Here is a 22,236-nt window from a genome sequence, read left to right as displayed (position 1 = left end):
TTAGAACTAGGGTTGCCGCCTGTCCCGGGTTTAAAACCCAGAGAAATGGGTGTTGGCGCTGTGCATTGCTGATGTCATCACGCTAACCCGCGACATCAGTGCGAGATGTCATCACGTGATGATGTTTTCTGGTTGCGTGTTGACATCAGAGGCGGGGTTATTGAATCTGCCAGATGCAATTTGGAGGGTTTCTGCCCAGTTTGCAGAATGTTAAAGCAGAAGGAAAGTCATTTTGGCATTTTACTGCCAATAGATTTGCCACATTAGTGCCACCTAGAACGCTATGTTTATTCCACAGAAAGCTTTACCACACCTGAGTAAAGAGCCCTAGAATCTCCCTCTGATAGCAGCCGCCATTTTTGCTTGGTCCTGGTAACTTCCTGCTGCAGTTATAGCCACTGGTAGCTCAGATCACACATTCCTAAGGGAGGGGAAGTGAGTTCTTATGCATTCTTATGGGAGGGGCGAGTGAGTTCTTATGCATTTTAATGGGAGGGGGAGCAGGAGGAGGGAGGGGAAGAGGATAGAACTGAGCAGACTCGTGCCCTAACGTGAAGCAGCCCTAAACGAGAGGAAGTCAGATACCTCAAGAACATGTTTACAAAAAAGACAAGAAGAAGACCCAGACAGCCTTTTGAAAAACTGCGCTGTCAAGGTGAAAACTGGACAGGGGCAACCCTATTAACCACAGCAGTTGCAGTCCCCCAGTGAGTTGTGTGTTAAACCCCATTCCTTATAGGTACTTGCATCAAAATGCGCTCCTTGCACCTCCGTATAGTTGTGCTTACCGCTACTCAGTCCTGCCTTTTGTTCCAAATTGAGTGCTGCTGCGCCTATTCACGCTGAGGTACCCTGCGGCTACCCGCACCAATAGACCAGGTGGTAGCTTCAGGGTTCAGCACAATTGCATGTAAAGAATAGGGCTTAGGCATCACTTGTATGTCGATCATTGGAAATTACGTCAACTGGACCAATTTGCAACAAAGCGCATGCGCAATTGCATTAATTTTGACGCATTGCCCGTAGTTGTATCATCTTGCAAACACAGCAACAATAAAATTCTGGGATTTCTTTATGCAAAATACCTATTGCTTAGCAGGTACAGCAGGGTTAAATAAGTTGCCGAGTGTCGGATGGAAGTTTTGAGTTTGACCAAATAAAAATAAAATGACTGTATGTAAATGTATTTAAAAAAAAAAAAAGATGAGAGGGAGAACAAATGGGAATTATAAGAAGTATAATAATTATATATAAGGAATATAAACCATCACTTTCCCCCTAAAAGAGATTGGGGAATACTATGAAACTGTCTGTAGTGGGGCAGGATTGCTTACAGTACTTGGATAATTTGATTGTAAGCTCAGTTGGCAGCCTCCATCCTCTTGTCTCCCTTTTGTCTCTCTGCATTGAAACTCACTAGAACAAAGACCCAAGGGAGAGGGCGATGGCAAATGATAAATACAGTACAAATACCACTCCTTGCCATATCACACATGTTGAAAGGTCGATTATAATATGTAAGGTGCAGCTTTTTGTATTTCCCATATAACGTACAGACCCCTGTGTATGGGTTCAGTGGGTGAATATTATGAAGTCACCGGATCATATAAAAAAATCAGGGACACTTTTAGGACATCTGAAAAGGACAGTTGCATTTTATATCCGGAGCTGCCCTAGGTACTTCTCCCCTCCCCTGTCTCCAATCCGATTGGCTTGCAGTCGTGATCATACACTATTAGGCATGTGCCACCCCCCCACCCCCAGCTCTGGCACTAGATTTCTCAGCTAGTTGATATGGCAAGCTGAAGGCTTTTGTCATTTTGCAGGGAAAAAATAAACATTTTTTATATAGGCACAACAGTTCCACCCTCCCTACACTGCCTCCCTATTCTGCCCACATATTAAGACTAGAATAGGACTGGGAAGCAACATAAGCTTTGGATAAGTAATCCGCAACTCAATCGCATTTCTGCCTTCATTTTGTCAGACCATGATTTGTAAAGAATCATATGCCCCGAAGTAACATTAGATGACTTAATAAGTAAAATAATAAGGGCAGTTTGTGTTATCTCTGTTCCTGCTGCTAACCTTACCTCTTTCCCATTAGATCCATTTCCCATTAGATTACTAGGCTATACTACCCATGTAGGGCCAGCTTTAGTGCAGATGGCACAGAGGTTTGGAACAGACTTCTAACATGTGATGTGATATTGTGGCAGGTCATTCCTCTAGCATGTCATATGGATAAGTCCTATTATTATTACACCAATGTCTTCCTTATATAATTCCCTATCAGACCTGCTACATATCTTGTAATTAAAAAAAATAATCAATGTAAATTGCAAAAGTGCTTAGATTTTACATAAACTTATTTTAAAGGTTTACTTATCCTTTTACTTAATCTGAGCACGGGGGTTTAATGTAACATCATTTTCGTGGCATGGCCACATAAGTAGAGGGGATGTTGCTTTTTCCTCTTTTTTGCCCTTTTCTTTCCGTCTTTGCTATTATACAGTGTATGTATAAGTGCAAGTAAATCCCTGCACCCACCAGTAGAGACCATTGCTGCAATAACCTGTGCAGTCCCAACATGTCTTCAGAGCTGTTAACCAACCCAATGTCATAAGGGAGATAATGATCCAGTCCTGCCTGAATTCCTCTTCAAAAAGGCCTGGGATGGCTGACAGCACTTCAGTGATACATCGCTTTGGGGGATATTTACTAGAACATTCCTCATTTTTGTCTTTTTAAAAATCGAAAAAACTCATTTCCACGAATGTCTGCCATTTACTAAAAACACTGAACTGAAAAAGTCTGCGTGGGAAAAGTTGCAGGAAATTCACAGATATCCCAAATTTACACACATAAAAACCAGCATCAAAAGCCGAAAACCTCTAAAGTTTCGAAAGTAAGAAGGATCTTCCAGGGAAGGGATATCTGCCATTGACTTCTACATGATCTCAGGAAGTTTTAGCTGGAAAATCGTCGGATTCGTATTTTTGGCAATTTGGATGCATAGTAAATCTCAGAAAAGTCACAAGTTTTGTTTTCTGCTACTTAGAGCACTAACAATCTGAATCAGAAAAAAAAAACGGTTAGCAAATTACCCAAATTAACCATGATTCCTAATGCAGCATTGAATCCTATTTCAAGAAACCCACTGTCTAGAATATTCCAAAAACTGCCAAAGCAATTTCCCACAGGCTATTGTTTAAAAGAGCAGTTCTTTATTTCTTTCTGCCTGACTGACATATACTTTGCAATAATAAGAAAAACCTGTACAAGCTCAATATGTAATTGCCCCTTTTATGGGGCAGATGTAGCAGAAAAAGAAGCAGCCCAAACCCTACATAGAAAAACTGAAATACTCCATGTCAGCATTTAAATAAATTACTTAATTGTAAAAATATGAAGACTTTGGAAAAACTAGAAATTGCAGATTAGTGAATGGCACGTGATATATTTTATCCACTAGGGGGAGAAAACGCTCCATTGGATTGGAAAGAAACTGAGCAGCGAGTCTCTGCACTGTCTATTTGCTTCTGAAATTTACAGAATAGAAGGAAGTTGGTTTCTAAGTAGCAATATATGTACCTTTGTTATAATAATACTTTAAATAATGAAAATATAACTGCAAATTGTGTTTTGTTTTATCCACTTCGGTGCATTTTCCTTCTGGTTTTTGCTGTTTGACAAACCAGAATAATAGACTTAATGTATAATATTTGGAAGTTAGAGTGATATCACCCCCCTCCCAGCAGCCAATCAGCAGAACAATGGGAAGGGAGCAAGATAGCAGCTCCCAGTAGGTATCAGAATAGCACTCAATATTAAGAAAATCCAAGTCCGGCTTGGGACTCCTCCAGTTACATGGGAGTAAGAGAAACAATAGGTTAGCTGAAAGCAGTTCTAATGAAGATCTCCTTCTGAAAGCTCAGACTCAGGCACAATGCACTGAGATGGCGACTACACACCAATATTACAGAAAAAATAAAATACATTTGTTGGTTTAAGAATAACATTTTAAATAGTAGAGTGTATTATTTGCTATGTAAACTGTGTAATTTAGAAATAAAAAGTATACCATAAAAATCCTGACAAAATCCCTCAAACTTTTGGCAACTTTTCAATAGGTCTTTAATTTTTGTAGTTTCAAAATTATTTATTGTCTTCTTCTACCTCTTTGCTGCTGTCAGTTGGGGTCACTGAGAACCTAGAAATTTAAGACCCTGAGTGATGGCCTAGATCGCCCTTATGTAAACCTAACACTGAGCTAGGGGTGTTTCAGAAATGTGTAAGCTTCTCAAAAGAAAATAAAGGCAGAAACTGTATAAAAGTACAAATAAAAGTCTTTTTTTTGTGACATGACCATGGCCCAACACGTTTTGTGCCTAATGGGGCACTTACTCATGAGCGCAAACACACAACCTTTTTCTAAAAAATGCTCAGTAACAATTTTCATTGCTTAAAATGTATCCTGCCCACACACTTCTAAACTATCCCTGTCTATACAGGTCCCATCAGTCTCCCGATCTATAAATCATAGGAATTTCAGTAATTCTCATAGAAATTCCTTAAAACAATTCTCACTGCTCCTAACAGAATTCTTAATTCATCCAAATTAAATGAACATTCTCTATCCATATTAGTCATAGCGCTTCTCAAAACATCATCACTGTCAGTGGAGTTCTTTGTCCACCATAGCAACATTACTACATTACTGAATTAGAGAGGGTCCAGAGAAGGGCAACTAAACTGGTAAAGGGTATGGGAAGTCCCAGTTATGAAGAAAGACTGGCCAAGTTGGGTCTGTTTACACTGGAGAGGCGCTTAAGGGGGTGACATGATAACTATGTATAAATACATTGGGGTATCATATAATAACCTTTCTAATGCCTTAATTACCTGTAGGTCCTTCCAACTGACACAAGGGCACCCGCTCCAATTAGAAGAAAGGAGGTTCTGCTTATATATTAAGAAAGGATTTTTTACTGTGAGAGCTGTGAAAATGTGGGATTCTCTCCCTGAATCAGTCGTACTGGCAGATACATTATATAGCTTTAAGAAGGGTCTGGGTGGCTTTTTAGCAAGTGAGGGAATACAGGGTTATGGGAGATAGCTCTCAGTACAAGTGAGGGAATACAGGGGTAGGGGAGATAGCTCTCAGTACAAGTGAGGGAATACAGGGGTAGGGGAGATAGCTCTCAGTACAAGTGAGGGAATACAGGGGTAGGGGAGATAGCTCTCAGTACAAGTGAGGGAATACAGGGGTAGGGGAGATAGCTCTCAGTACAAGTGAGGGAATACAGGGGTAGGGGAGATAGCTCTCAGTACAAGTGAGGGAATACAGGGGTAGGGGAGATAGCTCTCAGTACAAGTGAGGGAATACAGGGGTATGGGAGATAGCTCTTAGTACAAGTGAGGGAATACAGGGGTAGGGGAGATAGCTCTCAGTACAAGTGAGGGAATACAGGGGTAGGGGGGATAGCTCTCAGAACAAGTGAGGGAATACAGGGTTATGGGAGATAGCTCTCAGTACAAGTGAGGGAATACAGGGGTAGGGGGAATAGCTCTCAGAACAAGTGAGGGAATACAGGGTTATGGGAGATAGCTCTCAGTACAAGTGAGGGAATACAGGGGTAGGGGAGATAGCTCTCAGTACAAGTGAGGGAATACAGGGGTAGGGGAGATAGCTTTCAGTACAAGTGAGGGAATACAGGGGTATGGGGGATAGCTCTCAGTACAAGTGAGGGAATACAGGGGTATGGGAGATAGCTCTCAGTACAAGTGAGGGAATACAGGGGTATGGGAGATAGCTCTCAGTACAAGTGAGGGAATACAGGGGTAGGGGGGATAGCTCTCAGAACAAGTGAGGGAATACAGGGTTATGGGAGATAGCTCTCAGTACAAGTGAGGGAATACAGGGGTAGGGGAGATAGCTCTCAGTACAAGTGAGGGAATACAGGGGTAGGGGAGATAGCTTTCAGTACAAGTGAGGGAATACAGGGGTATGGGGGATAGCTCTCAGTACAAGTGAGGGAATACAGGGGTATGGGAGATAGCTCTCAGTACAAGTGAGGGAATACAGGGGTATGGGAGATAGCTCTCAGTACAAGTGAGGGAATACAGGGGTAGGGGGATAGCTCTCAGTACAAGTGAGGGAATACAGGGGTATGGGAGATAGCTCTCAGTACAAGTGAGGGAATACAGGGGTATGGGAGATAGCTCTCAGTACAAGTGAGGGAATACAGGGGTATGCGAGATAGCTCTCAGTACAAGTGAGGGAATACAGGGGTATGGGGGATAGCTCTCAGTACAAGTGAGGGAATACAGGGGTAGGGGAGATAGCTCTCAGTACAAGTGAGGGAATACAGGGGTAGGGGAGATAGCTCTCAGTACAAGTGAGGGAATACAGGGTTATGGGAGATAGCTCTCAGTACAAGTGAGGGAATACAGGGGTAGGGGAGATAGCTCTCAGTACAAGTGAGGGAATACAGGGGTAGGGGAGATAGCTCTCAGTACAAGTGAGGGAATACAGGGGTAGGGGAGATAGCTCTCAGTACAAGTGAGGGAATACAGGGGTATGGGAGATAGCTCTCAGTACAAGTGAGGGAATACAGGGGTATGGGAGATAGCTCTCAGTACAAGTGAGGGAATACAGGGGTATGCGAGATAGCTCTCAGTACAAGTGAGGGAATACAGGGGTATGGGGGATAGCTCTCAGTACAAGTGAGGGAATACAGGGGTATGCGAGATAGCTCTCAGTACAAGTGAGGGAATACAGGGGTAGGGGAGATAGCTCTCAGTTCAAGTGAGGGAATACAGGGGTATGGGAGATAGCTCTCAGTACAAGTGAGGGAATACAGGGGTAGGGGAGATAGCTCTCAGTACAAGTGAGGGAATACAGGGGTAGGGGAGATAGCTCTCAGTACAAGTGAGGGAATACAGGGGTATGGGAGATAGCTCTCAGTACAAGTGAGGGAATACAGGGGTATGGGAGATAGCTCTCAGTACAAGTGAGGGAATACAGGGGTAGGGGAGATAGCTCTCAGTACAAGTGAGGGAATACAGGGGTATGGGGGATAGCTCTCAGTACAAGTGAGGGAATACAGGGTTATGGGAGATAGCTCTTAGTACAAGTTGGTCCAGGGACTGGTCCGATTGCCATCTTGGAGTCAGAAAGGATTTTTTTCCCCCCTCTGCGGCATTAGAGAGGCTTCAGATGTTTTTTTTTTACCTTCCTCTGGATCAACTAGCAGTTGGCAGGTTATATGTAGGCATTAATGTCGAACTTGATAGATATGTATCTTTTTTCAGTCTAACTTACTATGTTACTACCTACTTTTATGCTTTTTATTGCTTCTCCGAGCTTTATCTCATACATATTTTCATTTGCACAATAACCCATGATTCCCAGTACTTCTGTATATATTCAATGCTCTAAATATATTTTTAAGAGAAGTCCATCAATGTGATTAAGTTGTACTGTATGAATGAACGGGCCAAAATAAGGCATTTGCTGCAGTGATGTTGTGCCTGTATAACCCATAGAGTATTAGTGTGAGGTGTTTCTGTAAGGGCCGGAGTCTGCCTGCAATATATTTTTAGCTGATTCGTTTCTTTCTCTTCCTACAGAGGCTTGCAATATTTTCACATATGGGAAACTGTGAGTTGGAGCTGAATACAGAAAAAAAGGGCAGTGCATGTTAATGAGTGAGGAGGTGGTGTATAATTGTCTGCAAAAGAAATCAGTGGAACACAGTATGCCAGAATATGGTGTATTTGATACCTGTACAGAGTGAAACGCTGTTGTATTTACACCACATTAGGGAATTGAAATCTATTGATCATCCATGTAGGAAAGACGTGTACTTTATGTGCAGATTCCAGCCAAACTAACTGTTGGGTCCCAGAAGAGATCCAATGAGTTGTTCATATTTGTTAGGAAGAATTTCTAGAGAATTCCAACTCTCATTTATTTCATTCTAGCTGGAGTATCCATAGCACATACTGTGGTTTTGATCTCAGCGTGATTGGTCTATGATGGAGCCATTAGGGGCTCACATTGGCTGGATGTCCTCATGTCAGGGTTCACCAGAAAAAAAAGATAAACCAATTTGTTTTTGTTCTTTTTGTCTTAACTTCAAGTGTAATGATTTACAACCTGTGGCTCTCTAGCTGTTGCTCAATTATTACTCCCAATATACCATTGTTGTTCAAGAGAAACCAATCCAAACTAGACTTTGGGGATGAGCAGGAACTACATGTGATCCTGAGCAATAGAGGGCTTTTCTACTACTGTAAGCAGTTCAAACTAGACTTTGAGGATGAGTTGGAACTACATGTAACCCTGGGTAATAGAAGGCTTTTCTACCACTGTAAGCAGTTTAAGAGAAACCCATCCAAACTAGACTTTGAGGATAAGCTAGAACTACATATAAGCCTGGGCAATAGAAAGTTTTTCTACAACTGTAAGCAGTTCAAGAAGAACCCATCCAAAATAGACTTTGAAAATGAGTTAGAACTACATGTAACTCTAGGCAATAGAAGGCTTTTCTACCATTGTAAGCAGTTCGAGAGGAACCCATCCAAACTAGACTTTGAAAATGAGTTAGAACTACATGTAACCCTTGGAAATAGAAGGCTTTTCTACCATTGTAAGCAATTCGAGAGGAACCCATCCAAACTAGACTTGAGAATGAGTTAGAACTACATGTAACCCTAGGCAATAGAAGGCTTTTCTACCACTGTAAACAGTTCAAGAGGAACCCATCCAAACTAGACTTTGAGGATGAGTTAAAACTACATGTAACCCTGGGCAATAGAGGGGTTTCCTACCACTGTAATCAGTTCCAGACCCATCCAAACTAGTCTTTAGGGATTAGCAGGAACTTCATGTGACCCTGAGCACGATAGTCTTCCCTTTGAAAAACTGATAATCCGCTTGTGTTGTATAAAACTTAAATAGAGAAAATCACTGAAGTAATCATGATGAACTTATCAAAAAGTAGGAAATTGTAAATTTATTCAAAAATAAGATCCAAAGTTACAAAAGGTAACATGACAAGAAAGTGACAAAAACATGCATGTCCTTCAATCTATAATGTAGCATGTCATGTTTTTTGTGCCCCTGACCTTGGATGTGGCTGAAGGCTCCAAATCCATCTATTATCCATAAGGAGACAAGTTGTTTTTCCAGAGTGGAAGAGCTCAACCCTACTGATTATAGTTATTATAAAGTCTGTCTCCATGATGAGAAACTTTAAGAAGTGAGTAACGCTCTATAAAGGATAGAACAAGGGAAATCAGAAGATAGGGTCAATGAGAGGGAACATTGACAATGGAGGGGCACAGAGGATAACAGAGAAACAGACAAGGTCCTTTAAAGGGCACATTTTAATAACAAGGAAGGGGAGGATGGAACGGAAGAATCTCAATGGACAACAAATAGGCACATTAGGGAACATAGGAAACACAAGGATCAAAGGTGCACATAAAGCAACAGAGGGGACATAGAAGGACACTGGGATAAAATAAGGACAAATCAACATTTCACAAAAGCAAAGGGCAAGATTGGGTTACACATCAGATCACACTCAAGTTCATTGACATTTCAAGAGGTAAGGGGCCTCATTTACAAAGTGCAGGTCAGGGTGCAAAGTGCAAAGAACGGACTCTAACCACTGTTTCCTTGCACTTTTGCACCCTGGCCTGCATTTTGCACTACAGGCACAGGCCTTTGAGCTCCAAAACAAGAGTCAAAGAGCCGTGCTTGCTTGTGCTTGGCAGCGCTGTATTCATGAGAGGTAGGCAGAATCATGAAGGTGCCCCCTCCTGCTCTCTACCAGCCCCCTAACTTACATTTCATTCAGACTCAAACCTTAGTGGCGGGTGCAGAGTTTACCCCGTACTTACACCTGCGATATGGCAAGTTAAAGGTGCATTGTGTTTCTCTTGTGCACCATATCTGTAAATATACTGAATGGATCAAAGTCAAACCAAATAGTGCAACACCAATCAATACAACAAATGCAAATTACATGTGTACAAATGTCAGTTGCTAGGGTCACTGAGCCTAGGGACCAGATGGCGGGATAAACTCAATCTGCAAAACAAAAAAAGCAAGTTAAAGGCCAATACAAAAATTGGGACCAGCTGCAAATTGGATTGCAATTGCAATATTAGTAACAGCTTGTAGTTTAGTTAAAATCCCCCATTAAATAAATAGCTGCTTGTGTGCTCTGCCAACATCCTCACTAAATCATTCCGAACTGTATATAATAAATAGACCCAGCAAATTGCCATTTTCAGGACATATTGTAAACAGCTTCCAAGACTATCTGCTCATGCAATCGTAAACGATTTGCCCTCGCTGCTAAATCATGGATAGTGTACCGAAGAAATGGCTTGTTTTTAAGCAGTGTTTTCTCATTCAGAACTCAAGGGATAATACACTGACCAAATATGGAATGTTAGAGAAATGTTATTCTGAGAAAAACAGGGAGACTTCCAGGTTCGAGATCCTTTGCTCACACTCAGTTCCTAACAATGAAGGTTAGGGATGATTTCTCATTTAATGTCAACAGGGAAAGTATGGCAATTCAGGCTTTTATTGATACATTCACATCAATGCCCATATGTTTCTCTTAACAGAAAAGAGGTGGTTTTACTTTTTATCAAATTAAATAACATAGCAAAGATGAGAAAATTCTAAACAAATGCTAGCAGAAGGAAACTGGAGTCTTGATAGATGATAGATAGATAGATAGATCATAGATAGATAGACGAGAGATAGATAGATAGATAATAGATAGATAGATAGATAGATAGATAGATAGATAGATAGATAGATGATAGATAGATAGATAGATAGATGATAGATGATGATAGATAGATAGATAGATAGATAGATAGATAGATAGATAGATGATAGATGCATAGCTAGATAGATAGCTAGATAGATAGATGATAGATACATAGATAGATAAATAGATGATAGATAGATAGATAGATAGATAGATAGATAGTTGATAGATACATAGATAGATAGATAGATAGATAGATAGATGATAGATAGATAGATAGATAGATAGATAGATGATAGATAGATAGATAGATAGATAGATAGATGATAGATAGATAGATAGATAGATAGATAGATAGATAGATAGATAGATAGATGATAGATAGATAGATAGATAGATACATAGATAGATGATAGATAGATACATAGATACATAGATAGATAAATAGATGATAGATAGATAGATAGTTGATAGATACATAGATAGATAGATGATAGATAGATAGATAGATCTATCTGTACAAACTTTTACTAAACAATGCCGAACGACCCAATAGATACTTCTGCAAAGAATGGGAGAGAGAGCTAGAAATGGCTTGGAGCAGAATATTTACAGCCATCCACAAATCTTCAAGAGCAGTGAGAGTTCGGGAAATGAACTTCAAACTAGCCACTAGGTGGCACTATACCCCCACAAAGCTCAAAAAAATGTACAAAAACACAAAAGACACTTGCTGGCGCTGCGACAAAGATCCAGGAAACCACTTACACATATGGTATGCATGCCCTCAACTGCAATCATACTGGCCCAAGATCCTAGAAACTATAACATATATTACCAAGGTAACAATCAAAGAAGACGAAATCTCCACCATACTACTAAACCTAATTCCCAAAAATAACTGTGTAATACCTGACAAACTCACCCAACACCTACTGAATGCAGCAAGAACCCTTATCCCTAGACATTGGAAGGCCAAAGAACCCCCCACATTCTTAGAATGGGTACACCTAGTTGAAGAGGTTAGAAAACTTGAGGAAATAACCTTTATGAATCAAAACAATAGCATAGCATATAAGAGAGTGTGGGAACCCTGGCTAACATTTATCAACAACATTCACACACAAACCCGTCGACACGAGAAACTATAACCATATAACCACTATTCTACAAGCTAACAAGTTTCTGACGACATGTCTTTTTCCAATTGTGTTTAAATTAATAGAAAAAACTTTGTGTTAACTCCTGACTTCACAAGCTGATTGTAAATGCAGACTATTATAAATGTCCTTACCCCATTCCCTTCTTTTTTCTGTACCCCATTTCTTCTGAAAAACCAAAAAATAAAGAATATTTAAAAAAAAAGATATAATTACCCCTTATTGGGGGCAGAACAGCCCTATTGGGTTTATTTCATGGTTAGATGATTCCCTTTTCTCTGTAATAATAAAACAGTACCTGTACTTGATCCCAACTAAGATATAATTACCCCTTATTGGGGCAGAACAGCCCTATTGGGTTTATTTAATGGTTAAATGATTCCCTTTTCTCTGTAATAATAAAACAGTACCTTGTAATTGATCCCAACTAAGATATAAATAATCCTTATTGGATGCAAAACAATCCTATTGGGTTTAATTAATGTTTAATTAATTTTTCAGTAGACTTAAGGTATGGAGATCCAAATTATGGTCCTGGGCTGGATAACCGGTCCTATACCTGTATATATAACAGATTCTATAAACCAGAAATCAGTAATAATTAGAAATAAATACAAAGGATAAATCATAAGGGGAAAAAACAGGAAATGATAAGACTAGTGATGAGCAAATTTTTTCGCCAGAAATGCGAATTTCCAAATTTTGCACATCAAAGTAAGTCACGGGTGCGTCAAAATAGGAGTGGTTGCGTCAAAATGGGCGCATTCACATCAAAATAGACACGTTTCGCAAATTTTTCTGTTGTTTTGTAAATTTTTAGGCGAATAAAAATGGGACAGATTCGCTCATTACTTGGTGAGACCCCTCTACTTGGGTTCAGTTTATGAGCCACGATCTATCAAGCTTAGCTAATGGTCGTATTCTCCATTTCCTTTAAAAAAATAACACTAAGGCTGCTAGGAAAAGATATTTTGTCAAAACTAAATACAAGTTTGCTTTGAATTGGTCTAAAAAAATAAATTTCAATCCGAGTTAAAGCAAAAATAACCACTAAGTTCCTTCAACATATTTATATTTATTGCACAGGTTATTTAAAATAAACGTTGCTGGTCAGTGACGAAGACTTGGATTGTCTTTGGCTTTATGATTAATTACATGGCTCTGTTTGCGTTTGGCCAGGTTTTTTTGTTCACTGATGACAAGACTTTTACCCAACAAATAACAAAGCAGCCAAACATACCCCAAGGGGAATAAAATCATTAACTGTTCTTTAGCTGTTTGACTTTTCAATCAATAGACATAAACAACCCTTTAAGGGAATAATGTTTTTGTGTCCATGGGAAATTCTTTTTTTGAGCCACAAAAATAAACCTGTTTTTGTTATTTTTCGGTAAAGGGAACCAGTTGATGTATGTATACATATATATTTATTAGTATATAGCATTTACCTATGCTTTTTTTAACAGATCTGTTGTTTAAACAGATTTGTATCTGTTTTTTAATATATTATGTTTGAAATTATCAGTGATAAACAGGGCAACATGCTGCTGGCTCATTGCTCTTTTGGGCAGGGCTCTCTTTTATCTCTTGTATCGGTTATTGATTGCTTTATATGTTACTCTGTATGTCCAATGTATGAAACCCACTTACTGTACAGCGCTGCAGAATATGTTGGCGCTTTATAAATGAATGTTTATTATTATTATTATTATTGCTGAGTGTTTGGATTCTCCTCCAGTTGGCAGATCCTGGGCTGGTAGGAAGAAAAAAAAAGAGCAGCTAAGATTTGAAGACAAAAGGCCAGATTCAATTCAGTGAGAAAAAGGTTTATCAAATGAAAGCTTGTGGATGAGATTCAATTCAGAAAAACTTATCTTACTGATTATCACGTGAAAACTCAAAGTCTATGGGAAAAAACTGGAATTGAATTAGGAGAAAAATCACTATGAAGATTTTCATTCATCCAGGTCATGGTATATCTAGTACAGGTATCGGACCCCTTATCCGGAAACCCGTTATCCAGAAAGCTCCGAATTACGGAAAGCCCATCTCCCATAGACTCCATTTTAATCAAATAATTCAGAATTTTAAAACTGATTTCCTTTTTCTCTGTAGTAATAAAACAGTACCATGTAATTGATCCCAACTAAGATATAATTAATCCTTATTGGATGCAAAACAATCCTGTTGGGTTTGATTAAAGTTTTATTGATTTTTTAGTAGGCTTAAGGTATGGAGATCCATATTACGGAAAGACCCCTTATCCGGAATACCCTTGGTCCCGAGCATTCTGGATAATAGGTCCTATACCTGTATAAGTAAATCTGTGAATGCTGTGGAGCTACTTTGAGAGGATTACCAAGGTATCATGCAACTCTTCAAAACAGGTGTTACTGGTTAGAGTTGCATTTTTTTATACTAGATAATTAGGAGAAAAGTTTTTCTCCTTGAATAGAATCTCGTCCATGAGTTTTCACATGAAAAAACTCTGGATTGAATCTGGCCCAAGGTGTGGAAAGGAGGGAAACATGAGCCGTGAAAGGGTGATATATTATAAAGGCTAATTTAAGTATACCTAGAACTCATCTGTTTTTTTAATTAAACAGAAGTTTTCAGATATTTTGAAGTGCTGTCTTTGTGTCCAATATGTGGTTGAAGCCAAATAAAAACAATAATATTGTTATATGTATATGAAGGTATATAGCCACATAAGCAAATAAGTGTTCACCCCTAATCTCACCCTAACTGGCCTTAAGTCTTGGTCTTAAGATGCGGGAGCCAATAGCCATTCAACTCTAACCCTAAGTGGCGTCTATGCTGCACGCAAGTCACTGCATGGCACTGCTTCTATGGGAATCTCTGCTTAAGAAGTAAGAAAGAAGACTGTTAGGAAAAACCAATATACATAACTGACATATTTTAAACTGTGAAGATAATAAATATAAGGATATAAAGAGATAGCCTAGCCTAGAAATCCAGTTAGGGTGGCATTTGGTGAAATTTGGGGCAAAAGCTTATTTTCTGCCCTAGATATTCTTAGAATTATGGCTGAATAGTGAGTACAGCATTGTTCTCATAAGCTGTTTAGTCACTATGTAGTGCAGGAGTCAGGTTGCACACCGCAGTTCTGTAATTCTTTCTAAAGCACTCCATAATAAGTCAGGATAGGCTTAGACTGCTAAGTCATAGACTGCTGTAGCTACAAAAATTAAGGCAATTTGAAACAAAAAAGGGGCATCAAGTGGAGACCAAGTCTTAAGGTGGCCATACACCTTCAGATCTGCTCGCTTGGCGATGTCGAATTATAACAACGGGTATAGGTAAAGTCGGTTCGGGGACTGCATCAACGAGCCAATGCAGTCCCCAATCGGACAAAATTTTTTAACCTGCCCTATCAATATATGGCCGATTCCAAGCCAGATATCGGTCGGGCAGGCCCGTCATTAGTGCTTGTACACGGGACGATTAGCTGCTGAATCTGTCTAAGAGACCGATATGAGCAGCTAGAATCTGCCTGTGCATGGCCACCTTTAGGGATAGAGTGGCAGCAAATGTAAAAACTCTCAGAATCCCTTTAATATCAAGAAGCAGACAGACAAAACCATATAACTGTTTTATTTTATAATTGCAAGGCCCTCTTATGTGAGTGGGAAATTCAACTAACATTTCCATAATACAGCAGCAGCAAAAGGTCTCTTTCAAACTGATTATTTTTAATTTCTTTACATTATAAAACGGACAGAGCTTTGCCACACACGCACCTGGAAACATGGGAATGTGGTGATGGATTTATGGCTCTGAGTTTGTAGCATTCTTTGGTGAAAGTATCATGTTCATGAGAGATTCAACTGTATCATTCCTGAAAGGATTATTGGGAGAAGGAAATAGTAAAGAAAAGATGACATTCTTACATTCCTTTTTAGAATGGACACAGAGAGGTCTGGCCGGTTAGGCTTTGTGGGGAAATTGCACCTTGAGGAATACAGTTCTCTTAATTTATTTAACAGAAGTTCTTTATACAACATGCACATATTTCCCACTCTCTCTGTGTTTCTATATCTATCTCTTTATCACTTTAGCTGTCTATTAAAGGAGAAGGAAAGTCATTTAGACATTTTACTGCCAAAAGATTTGCCACATTAGTGCCACCCAGAACGCTATATTTATTCTGCAGAAAGCTTTACTATACATGAGTAAAGAGCCCTAGAAGCTTTCTCTGTTTGTTTAAGATTGCAGCTGCTTGATCTTCATAGCTTGATCTTCATAGCTTCCTGCTGCTGCTCTAGCCGTTGTAGCTCAGATTACACATTCCTGAGGGAGGAGGGAGTGAGTTTTATGAATTCTTATGGGAGGAGGGAGCAGGAGAGGGGATAGAGAAGAGAACTGTGCAGACTTTGGCTCTGGGAATAAAGGATTTTTCTGAGAGATACCCTAAGAACATGTTTACAAAAAGGTTACAACTGTCATAGAAGATGATGCTACAGGGCTTACTGGAAATAAATTCTGAAGCAGACTGTTCTATTAATCAGCCAAGTATTGTGAACTCTAAATTATATATATATTGGATACTGTCTCTTATGGTCAATGAGGTTCACAATATCCCATTTTTAAATACCCACACTTTAATTAAAAATTGATAGTGTCCTTCAAGTATTGAAGTGAACCATGTGTTGGCCACCTAAGGAGCACCTTAAACTGAACATTTTAGGGCGCTGATAGCTTACGTGCCAAAGCCCTGTAGATTCTAAAACTTCCTGGTTCTTGTTGGTGCAATAGGAAAAGCACATTGCCTAGCAACATGCAGTCCTGCTGGTGGCTGCCCTGGCAGGTGCTTAATTGGTTGACAAAAGGGATAACTGTAAAAAAGGATGATTACAAAAACAACTGTAATTGCTGAAATACGTTTAATCTCATAGTTACTGCTCCTTTCCTGCCAGGGATTTTATACCCTCGCTATTAGAAATGAGTCACTCTCCACTCTCACATTCCTAGAAACTGCTTTATGACTAATCCCTTCTATGTTATTGCTAGAAAATTGGCAACAAGCATATGTTTGTGTGCCTTCTATGAACATATTTGTATGTTTCCATTTTAGACATACAGTCATTCTACAGACATGTACACATGGGCCACTAGATGGCAAACTATACCTCTTCTGATATTGTCTATGTGTATAAAAAAGTTGCGTGTCTGCTCGTACCACCAAGTTAAGTAATGAAGCTTTGTATCTGTATACTTTATTTTATATTTTGTTTATCTTGTTTGCTGCCTGAGGATGGATATTGGTGCAACACTGACCACACAGTCAGAATGCACTTATCTATCATAATGATAAAAAAGCTTATATCTACCACTATCAGAGAGTATTGCTTTTTTTCAAGTTCCCAGTCTTACGTTTTTTAATTTGAAAAATTAATAAATACTGGTATAGATTTGCCTTGTAACTTAATATCAAGGAACATCAATTAGAAATTTCCTTGTTAAAAACCTGATTCAACAGAATGTCGTCAAGCAAAACGTTCAGTGTTATTTTGTGTGCAAAAATATTTTTATAACAAACATCTCAGAATAGATCGTTCCTATTTATTTTCCAGAAAATGAGCTATTAAAAAGACATCATTAACACTCCGGTGCTCTATTTCTTCTGAGAAAATATAACAACAATCCAGGAACAACAGTCTGCTGCCAGAACATTTACTTACCGCATAAACATATCTAGTGAATCTGACCGTAGAATTCTCCCAGAGACTGAAGAATCAAGGAAATACGGCAAATTCAACTGACTAATACCAAAGAACCAGAAACCAGGAATGTACCATTAAACACACAGCTGGCAAAAGAAAAGCAGAAAGGGGCAGAATAGAAAGGAAGAAAGTTTGTTTTGGTCGTCGAGAGGGCGGGAATAAGAGAGGCCCAAAGGGAAGAAGTGAGAAAAATGGAAACATTTCCAAAGAAAAGACAAGTGAAACAAACATTGAAAAGGATAGGAAAAACAAAAACATCTTAAAAAGGTGGAAGGTGACAATTCAGAAGAACATTGTGGCAGGAGCAAACCAGATGAAAAAAAAACACGACGCAGGGGAATAAGGAAAAGTGGAAGAGGCAAGACAAATTCTAAAAGCTTCAAAATGAGAAAAACAAAGAGAATATGAAGAGAAAAATGTGGATGAGAAAAAATATAATAAAAGTTAAGTCTAAAAACACACAAATACTTAATATTTTGCTAACAAAGTCTCTCTTATAATAATGGATCAAACTTTTTAGTACAGGTATGGGACCCGTTATCCAGAATGCTCGGGACCTGGGGTTTTCCGGATAAGGGGTCTTTCCATAATTCTGATCTCCTACCTTAAGTCTACTAAAAAAAAAAGTATTTAAACAGTAATTAAACCCAAAAGGATTGTTTTGGCTCCAATAAGGAATAATTATATCTTAGTTGGGATCAAGTACAGGTACTGTTTTATTATTACAGAGAAAAGGGAATCATTTAACTATGAAATAAACCCAATAGGGCTGTTCTGCCCCCAATAAGGGGTAATTATATCTTAGTTGGGATCAAGTACAGGTACTGTTTTATTATTACAGAGAAAAGGGAATCATTTAACTATGAAATAAACCCAATAGGGCTGTTCTGCCCCCAATAAGGGGTAATTATATCTTAGTTGGGATCAAGTACAGGTACTGTTTTATTATTACAGAGAAAAGGGAATCATTTAACCATGAAATAAACCCAATAGGGCTGTTCTGCCCCCAATAAGGGGTAATTATATCTTAGTTGGGATCAAGTACAGGTACTGTTTTATTATTACAGAGAAAAGGGAATCATTTAACCATAAAATAAACCCAATAGGGCTGTTCTGCCCCCAATAAGGGGTAATTATATCTTAGTTGGGATCAAGTACAGGTACTGTTTTATTATTACAGAGAAAAGGGAATCATTTTAAAAAATGTGAATTATTTGATTACAATGGAGTCTATGGGAGATGGCCTTTCCGTAATTCGGAACTCCCTGTATAATGGGTTTCCGTCTAAAGGGTCCGATACCTGTACTGTAACTGCAGGCAACTGCACTTGTTGTATATGTTGCTGAAAGACATGATTCACTAATTAAAATATATTATTTTGGTCAAATTATGCTATCTTTATTTTTTGGCTGGTACAGAAAAGGTGAGACTTTTGTTGAGAAAGAAATAATGTTGATAAGAAAAAGATAGCTTTGTGGATATTTGATACTTTCTGGTTCTGCTTGTCATGTTGCCAATATAGGACCAATTTAATCAATAGCAATACTTTTGGGTAAAATGTTTATCCTTTTGAAGAAGGATAAATCTGTGCCAAAAATTGTAATTTAGGTATAGCGGTAATCCAGTTTTGCAACAAAGTCCACAAGTGTAATGTCCGGGGCACTAATGATTACTTTATCGAGACATTAATCTAACTGGGAACCTCCAAAAAGCAGTTTACAAAATATGTTACAAGCATTTGATGACGCTTCAGAAATTCTGCCTGAACTACATTTATATAATGTTGATTTTTTGCCATTAGATCTCAAGATTTAAGAACGGTTTCAAATGAAGTTGAACTAACATGATGTAACATTATTGGACGATAGATATGGTAAAGATATAAACCAGTAGTAACAATCTACAGGAGTGTAAAAAGAGGAGACGTTGGAGAAATCCATGTTGTAAAAAAACTACAGAAAAAGAAAACAGATGATAAATGAAGAGAATCTCTAAGGTGTTTATGTATTTCATTGAAAACTTCATAAGAAAATATAAATATAATAATTAAAACTCAGGCCAACATACAGGTTGATGATACAAATCTTACGGACAAAGTTCCCTTCCCAGTCCTCTGGTCAAGTGTCCTGAAAAAGAACCTTCTATTCGTGTAAAGACAGTTTCAGTCCAGTGTAGAGTCTATGGGGCAGATTCACTAAAGGTCGTTAATGCTTATCACATAGTTTTTTGCGTCAAAAAGTGTGCGATAATTAAGTACCGATTCATCAAGTCATTTTGCATGCGTTAACACTCATATCGCATGCGCAAAATACCGCATTATCGCAAAGCGTTATTTTTATCGCATTGAGGTAATTATCGCCTAGAAATAATACTAACGCATAATTCACAAACATATTTGAAGCGTTAAAAGCATAAAATGTGGCGATAATTACCGTGAAACTTAACCCCTCGCAGGAGTAGGTGTTACTGAACAACATTGCAGCTGGTGATTCTCTGTGGTGACAAGATGGAGTTTACAGTCAGATTTTTTCAAGTATGTGATCGTCCAAGAGTGATGCAGCCGCCAGTTTTCAGGGAAATGGTAATTTTCAGAACGGTAGTTTTCAGAAAGTAATGGTTACGTGCGTAATAATGTGCGCTAATATCGTGTGCTACGAAATAACGTATAAATATATTGCATGCTTTAAAATAATGCTTAAAAATATGTCATCGCCAGATAAATAATGACAATAACATCGCTTCTTAATTCAGACAAGTGTCCTTTCAGTGAATCGATCGTTAACTCTCAAAAAAATAAGAAGTGATAATATTTTAAACGCATGCTATAAATATCACACGTTTTTTTGGACTTTAGTAAATCGGCCGCTATGTCTTTGCCATGGATGTCCTGAAGAAGTCACTTAAGAAGTCCATGAACAAGAAGAACTATATCCATCTGAAGAAGTGTATTGCTCCCAGTGGTCAGAAGAACAAATTTCAGAGAAGCTCTATGGAGAAAGAAGATTGGATGTTTAATAGTAAGGTCTTTTGTTTTTTTTCTCAATATTTGTACAGGTATAGGACCCATTATCCAGAATGCTCGGGACCAAGGGTATTCCGGATAAGGGGTCTTTCCGTAATTTGGATCTCAATACCTTAAGTCTACTAAAAAATCAATAAAACATTAATTAAACCCAATAGGATTGTTTTGCATCCAATAAGGATTAATTATATCTTAGTTGGAATCAATTACAAGGTTCTGTGTTATTTCTACATAGAAAAAGGAAATCAGTTTCAAAATTCTGAATTATTTGCTTAAAATGGAGTCTATGGGAGACGGGCATTCCGTAATTCGGAGCTTTCTGGATAACGGGTTTCCGGATAAGGGGTCCGATACCTGTATCTGTGAGTATGGCATAATACTCAACTCCTCTCTCATTCCCTCCTCACACGCTCGCATTCAAGACTTTGCATGGCTGCCCCCATTCTCTGGAATTCGCTCCCACAAACTCAAATCAGACTTTCTCCCAATCTCTCTGCCTTCAAGAGATCTCTAGAAATGCACTTATTTAGAGAAGCTTACCCTAATCTAGTTTAACATACCCTCAGTGTGCCGCTAAAAGCAATACCCTGTGCCACACGTCTCACAACTCTGGTCTTGCCCATTCCCACACCTTGTGTCTCAACCCTTTCTCCTTGTAGATTGTAAGCTCTTTTGGGCAGGGCTCTCTTCACCTCTTGTATCGGTTATTGGTTACTCTGTATGTCCAATGTATGAAACCCACTTATTGTACAGCGCTGCGGGATATGTTGGCGCTTTATAAATAAATGTTAATAATAATAATAATACCTTTTAATATAAGAGTAACTTATCCCTTCATTCTAGAAAAACAAGCAAACTGGAGCCTTGTAGCAGAGAAAGTACCCTGAATTTATGTGGCTCTTGGCCTTTCAGGATCATAAAGACTGCCTGTTGTATCTAGTACCAGTTAATTCATAAATACTACGCTGTAGCCATTATTTGCTGTATCCTTATCCCTAGCTCTCTATTGAAGTGAACTCAAATGGAAGGTGAACAGCCATAACACAAACAATGGTTGGCACTTTGGCCAAATATAACATTCCGTTCCTGGAAACAATTTTGTAGGGCACTATAGTTTGCAATACATTGAAACTTACTATAATTTCATGAATTGCTTTCTTCTGTTCCTCTTTGTCACGACTGATTTATTTCAGCGAGCAATAATAGAAAATACCAGTTATAATCTATTTTGTGTTTGCAGTGATTTGTATATCCTGGGCCTACTTAAAATATTTATTCCTAATTCACTTTTTACCCAGTTGCTTCACTTACGTAATTCATCTCTTTACTCATTAAGAAGCTTTCTGTGCTTCCCATAAACGTGATTAGTAAATGCTGGTTATATTTATTTTTTCTTTATTAGACATAACTGTTCTGTACAATTAGATTTGGCGCAGTAAAACTTCAGACATCTACAGAACTCCTTTTTTTATATTTTTAATATGTCCAAAAATTGTTTTGTTTTT

The sequence above is a fragment of the Xenopus tropicalis genome, chromosome 1, assembly GCF_000004195.4.
Source record: "Xenopus tropicalis strain Nigerian chromosome 1, UCB_Xtro_10.0, whole genome shotgun sequence".
In the NCBI taxonomy this organism is placed as follows: domain Eukaryota; kingdom Metazoa; phylum Chordata; class Amphibia; order Anura; family Pipidae; genus Xenopus; species Xenopus tropicalis.
This window is presented reverse-complemented; position numbering follows the sequence as displayed.